The following is a 6,913-nucleotide window of genomic DNA, read 5'->3' as shown; positions in this document are numbered from 1 at the left end:
CTCTCTCTCTCTGTCTCTGGACTCTTAAGGTCAGAGGGGCCATTACAGGACCCCCAAAGTCTTGTATGGTTATTTTTCATGGCCCAGTTCCCCTGGATTAACCCTGAGTGTTTTTGTTGACAGGAATGCAACAATTACCATACTGTTAACCAATGTGACTGTGGAATTATAGTATGGAGCTCTTTTTCCCCCCAAGGACAATATGGCACCTTCTACTCTGCTGTTGGCGTCTGCATCAGGACAGTATGGACCACCCTGTTTTACAGATAGCACAGGGTTTCAAGGGGAATCTAGGAAAAATTGCAAACTCTATACCTTTAGTAAGGATGGGACCTTGTTTCCCTGGGTCAAAAAAGGAAAAATAAATTGTCTCAATGTCACTAAAAAGGGACAATTATACTCCTTCAACCTTCCAAAGGCAATTTACTTTTAATTCTCACCCAAAACCACTGTCCTGGAAGCAAAGCAGCCTTATACTACTTTCTAAAGATGGTGCAGCTAGAATTACCAAACTAAACTTCTTGGTGTGAAAACTGGGATACACTTGAAATAACTTATTTGAGAAAAAAAAAACAGTGAAGTTTACTTCTTCAAAAGAAAACTTTAAACACAAGTGCAAATAAATTACATTATCAAAAAAATTAATAATTTTGTTTCATCACATGGACCCCAACCACATAAATCACCTATGTTCCAGGAAGTAAAGCTACACCTTCGTTTGTTGGATTATGCCAACACTGTAACTCTGCTGGATTCCACACAGCTCTAAAGCTGTATTCCTTTGAAAGTTTAAAGTTTTTAAAAAAGTTTCCTTAAAGCTGATCATTTTACCATGCTATGGAATAAAAAAGCTACTTTTGTGTTGGTAATAGGTAGTATAGATGTTGACAAGAGAAGGCGCTTCCTACATGGAGAACCAATCCAATGCTACACAGCAACCAAGGAAGAAAGTGAGGTAGTACAATGACTAAAACTAACCCCATACAGGATGTAGGTTGGAATTCTAGTTCTACTGAGATTTTTGCTGTTCATGGTTTTAGGCCTGCCAAAGCAACACTTTTCAACTTGAAATGTGACCCTGGGTTTGAGTTTGGAACCAGTCCTTACAATGAAGCCTACTGCAGCCCTCGTGGACATGTCTTGTACTAGTATGATTTGGAAACCTGAGGGAACAAATGGAAATGTGGAATATTAAAAACTATAATTTTATTTCTAAACTAGTGGTTTCTAATTCAATATGTTCTGTTTGGTGCCCAGATGGGGAACGTACAGCTGCATTTGGTCTCAGGTACATGTTAATAATTGGTACAAGATATGACATTACACTGACTCTATCTTGCACAAGTGTGATGTACCATCAAATGCAAACTCATGGTAGGTTTCGTGGCAGCCAGTTTTGATTGGAAAATTTCCAGCAAAAACAGTAGAATAAATCTAACATAATTTTCCTATGTACACATAGGAAAATACCTAAGTGAATCCCGACCATTGTGTCCACCCACAAGAATAGGATTCTAATTAGAATACTATATATTCCATGTTTGTATAATTGTATCAAAATGGATTCTATTGTATAACTAAGAGGAACCAATTTAAAAATGAAAATAGGAACCAGAAAGATGTAGTCATCAAAAAAAAAAAAAGGTACAGGATCCAATTGCATGACATCTATTAAGTTTCTATTTGTTTTGGTATTGGGTAATGAACTCAAGGGCACTCTACCACTGAGCCACATCTCCAGCCCTATTTTGTATTTTATTTATAGATAGTGTCTCACTGTCTCATTGAGTTGCTTAGTGCCTTACCTTTGCTGAGGCTGGTTTTGAACTTGCAAACCTCCCAAGCTGCTGGGATTACAGGCATGCACCACTGTGTCTGGCTTTTTAATAAATTTCTGATACCCATGAGTAGTCTGCTATTTCTTGTTTGATTTGTGGTAATTACTCTCTGATCTCCCATTGCATCTCTGCTTTCAGAACTTGATATTTCTTTGAACACATATTTTTCTCAAACTAGTCTTACATTTATATTTTTTTTTCTTTTCTTATAATTTGTTAGTAAGCTCACATGTAAAGAATAAAGCAGAGAATAAATAACTGGCAAGCTGAGGCCAAGTCATATTGGTCCACAAGAGACCCCTATGGACCACTGAATCTCTTTCCAACTTGATTTAATGACTTCACATTGGTAGCTTGACATATATTCTGGTAGAAGTATTTATATCATGGAAGTTAACAAACATTACAAAACAGAATTTTCCCCTTTGAATAGCCAGTTGTTAAATGATGACCAAGACACCACTGGTCAAAATGACAAATTAAAAACATATTATACAGCCGGGTGTGATGGTACATTCCTATAATCTGGCAGCTCAGGAGGCCAAAGCAGGAGGACCAGGAGTTCAAGTCAGTCTCAGCAATGGTGAGGCACTAAGCAACTCAGTGAGATCCTGCCCCTAAATAAAATACAAAATAGGAGTGGGGATGTGGCTAATGGTTGAGCACTACATCCCTGGTACCCCAAAAAACAAAAAACATATTATATCAACAAAGGGTTGGCATATGGTAGTCAATTTATGGGAATTCCCAGCCACCCTCCCTATTTAAGTTCCAAAATAAATCCCCACTATCTAGAAATGACTTCCTACATGACTTTATAATTTTACATGCCACATCAAATAGTAATGAGAACTAACAATAATTAGTTGTTTGTGTGAGGCTTGGGGCCGTTTTTGAAATGCACTGTCATTTAATCAGCTCTACAATTCGGATCTGGAGCTCCATTAGCTGCCTCAGCACAGGTACTGAGTGACAGATCTGGGACCCTAGTCGAGGCTGATTGGGTTCTGGATTTCATGCGCATGATCTGAAGATGGTATAGGGACAGTTTTCTGAAGGCCTGTCTCAGATTCTTAGCTGACAAAGTGAAAGACTGTCTTTCAGGTGGGTCTCTGTGCCTTTCACACAGGGATGTGGTTTACCTTTGTCTTGAAAGTCCAACACGTAACCTGACCATGCTGCCGAGCCAGGGCCTGAGTCTTCACATAAAGAGGGTATATTAATATAGTGTCAGGGAGATTGATTTCTCAGAGAGAATAAGAGTGAAATAACAAAAAAAGTCAGAGAGCACAGTAAGGATGATGGTAAGAAAAGACATAGTTTTGAAAAATAAAAATCTCACATTGGCGAAACAGGCTTGTATATTATAAGAGACGGTACTTAATTTTTTAATATATTTTTTTCTTTCAGAGCAACTTTTCCTCCCCTCTGAGAAACAGAGGTACTTATTACCTCTATGACCACAACCTTGGCCTTAGTCTGGACCTGGATTTAGGCCTGGACTCTGGAATATTCCACAGCCTGGGAAATGAACTGAACCCTGGAAGAAGACTTGGGATTGGACCTGCAGGAGCACATGGCGTTGGACACAGGATGGGCAATGGAGATGGCATGGAATGAACCACAGTGGGAGTCATGGCTATGGAGGAGGCCACAGCAATAGCCCTGAACACAAAGGAAGCCATGGAGGAAACCATGGAGTGGGTCATAGAAGGAATCACCCAGGAGGCCATGACAGTACAAGATGGCTGTGGCCATAGATTGGATAATGGAAAATATTGGGACACGGGGAGAAAGCTTGAGGTAGGAGGGAGTCCTGGAGAAAAAATTCTAGATTGAATTCTAACTTTGCTGTGTTCCCTTGAGTACGTTACTTAACCTCTTTGTGCCTCTAGTGTCCTAGTATGTGAAATGGAGATAGTGACACTTTCCCCACAGGGTTGTTGTTGAGGAGATACAATGGACTAGCATGTGTGAAATGCACACACAGGGCCTGGCACAAAGTAAGTGCTTAATTAATATTAACTATCATCCTTATAAATTTTATCTACCACCCCATCTCCAAGAGACAAAAGCACACCATGAATATATTAAATTATATAAACTAGCTGGTGCTAATTTATTTCCTAAGTACAGGAGATGTCAATTATGAGAACTTGGTAACACTTTATGAAATGTGTCTTATGATAGTACTTGCCTCTCTCACCCCACCTTATTTGTGGTTTTCTGGGTTTTTTTAATATTTTAGTTTTCAGTGGACACAACATCTTTATTTTATTTTTATGTGGTACTGAGGATCGAACCCAGCGCCCCACGAATGCCAGGTGAGCACACTACCGCTTGAGCCACATCCCCAGCCTGGTTTTCTGTTTTTAAGTGGCCCCATCACTGTGTTCAGTGTCTGGGTTGCAGAACTGTCTGCTTTGTGCTCCCTTGGCCCTGACCAGAATAAATTCTTTGTCTTTACTTCAAAAAGACCCAGAGTTTTATTTGGGATTTTGGAATAGTGCCTTAACAATACTTTTAAGAAAACAAAAAGAAAAGTCAAAAACAGGAAAAGATACTGCAATAAGTCCATATGACAAAGAACTTGTATACCAAATACAGGAGGACTACAGATAATAAGAAAAGAGAATGCAATTTAAAAAAGGGCACAAGATTTGACAGAAGGATATCAAAATGGTCAGTGAACATCTGAAAAGGGACTCAATATCATTGCTTATCAGAGAAATGGAAATTCAAACCCTAAGGAAATATCACTACACTACCAGGACAATGACTAGAATTTAAATGACTGTCAATAGCAAGTACTGATGAGGATGGTGAACAACTACAACTTTCATGCATTGTTATTGGGAGTGCAAATTGATTTGCTCAATGTTTGGCAACACTAAAATTAAACACACATATATTCTATGACTCTGCAATTCCATTCTGAGTGCATATATACCTTATATAGCAGAAATAGTAGAAATGAATACCTATATCCACCAAAAGACATGTATGATAGCAGCTTTATTTATAAGATCATCATGTTAGAAATTGCCCAAAGTCTTAAACTTAGAATCAGTAAGTAAATTATGACACAGCCCTAAAATGGCATACTACCTAATAGTGAAAAAATAATGAACTACTGAATTATGCAACAACATTAACAAGTTTCACGGATATAACGTTGAGTAAAAGAAGTCAAAGCAGCAGAGCACATATTGTACAATTCCATTCACATGCAGTTAAGAACATGTGAAGTTAATCTACTGTGATAAAGGACAGTGGTTGTCTTTGGAGAAAACACTGGGAGAAAGCACAAGGGAGGATAAGAGTGTTCTATACTTTATCTGGGCAATGATTACATGGATATACACATGTGTAAAACTTCACTGAAATGTGCACATGAGATTTGTGGATTTTGTTGTGTGGATGTATTACCGCTTTTGAAAATGAAAAGGGAATTCTCTGTGACTTTTTTTCCCCCCTGTCATTATGATTTCCATGGTCAGAAGATGAGGCCAGGGATATGTGATAATAAATGAAGCATTAAATACTTCCAATGACAGTGGTACCAGTGGAAGGTTTGTGGGCAGGGAAGGCAAATATCTATTTTTAATTTTTTTAAGATGTTGATGGATTTTTATTTTATTCATATATTTATATGTGGTTCTGAGAATCCAACCCAGTGCCTCACACGTGCTAGGCAAGTGCTATACCACTGAGCCACAACCCAGTCCCAGCAAATATCTATTTTAATGAGGATAAATCACAATTACCTTCAGGTTGGAAAAGATTCAATGTTGTCAAGCTGACACCAGGTCTCTCTGGAGAATGTGCCATACATCAGGATCAAAACTGATTTCTGCTGTTTGCAGGTTAGGCAATGTGGCAGAGGAAGTTTGTTTCCAGACCACCTTATTGAGTAACATATGACCTGCATCCCTGCCATGGAGCCTGCTTTATCTATGAGACAACTGAGAAAGCACTGGAGTAAAAGGAGACAGAGGTTGGTCGATATCCACAGAATGGGTCACCTTGTCAAACCAACCATTAAAACCTCCTCTGCTTCTCCCCATCTGTGCCCTTCCTACATTCCTCTATCTCAGACTTTCTTATCATCAATTCATTAATCATAGTTTTTCCAATCCTAGATTATACAGACAAATGATCAGCGTAAACTGTGATTCTGATTATTTTTTTGCCGAAACAAAGTCAGTAAGCAGATGCAGTGTTCAATGCTGTGCTCACTGGGAGGATTTCCCTCCCTGCTGTCCTTCAAGGCCACCCTGAGAGGGCAGCAGCATGCTAGTGTATCCTACAGATCATCCACAAACCAGATGAAACTCAATCTTTCCTTTCCTAGTCATCTGGACATAGGAAACTCTCCATGTGACTGCTTAAGGAGGAAGATGTCGGAAATGTAGCTGAAATAGATGTCATCAGAGTTTGGGTGGCCTAGATGGGCAGGTGGTGCACACCTGTAATCTCAGTGGCTCAGGAAGCTGAGGCAAGAGGATGGAGTATTCAAAGCCAGCCTCAACAAATTAGCGAGGTCTTAGGCAACTCAGGGAGACCCTGTCTCTATGTGAAATATACAAAGGCCTGGGGTTATGGCTCAGTGGTTAAGTGTTCCTGAGTTCAATCCTCATTAATGAGAAAGAGAGAGAGAGAGAGAGAGAGAGAGAGAGAGAGAGAGAGAGAGAGAGAGAGAGAGAATGTGTGTGTGTTTGGGTGGCCTCCTCATGTCTTGAGGACTTACTTGAACACAAATTTTTTATATATTCCACTTCCATTCAATGAGGTAGGTACTATTAAATATGCTCAATTTTATAGTTTGGTGTTGCAGAAAACATCAAGTTCTTAAAGGGCAATTTACATTTCCTGAACTCTTACCTCTGAGAATGGAGTATCAAGTCAGATGCTTATCAAAGGATAAGTATCAACTATACTTTCTGGAAGACAAAGGATATGGAAGAAGAATGCCTTTGCTCCAAAGTTCTAGGCTTTATGTTTCTATTAGGGCTACATGTAGCCTCCTGATTTGTCACATTTTAAACTACTTTGTATGTTTTCAAAAGTAAATT

At 39.1% G+C, this 6,913-nt stretch overlaps 1 pseudogene; it reads left to right on the top strand.

Moving 5' to 3' along the window:
- The first annotated feature begins 202 nt into the window (after positions 1–202).
- Positions 203–1,432, top strand: LOC124096802 (eukaryotic translation initiation factor 2A-like; annotated as a pseudogene).
- Positions 1,433–6,913: the final 5,481 nt, after the last annotated feature.

This window comes from Marmota monax, unplaced genomic scaffold (assembly GCF_021218885.2).
Source record: "Marmota monax isolate L192 unplaced genomic scaffold, Marmota_monax_Labrador192_F-V1.1 WCK01_AAM20220418_F8-fsc00474, whole genome shotgun sequence".
In the NCBI taxonomy this organism is placed as follows: Eukaryota; Metazoa; Chordata; class Mammalia; order Rodentia; family Sciuridae; genus Marmota; species Marmota monax.
The sequence above is the reverse complement of the archived record's forward strand: the minus strand, read 5'-3'. Positions and strand labels throughout refer to the sequence as shown.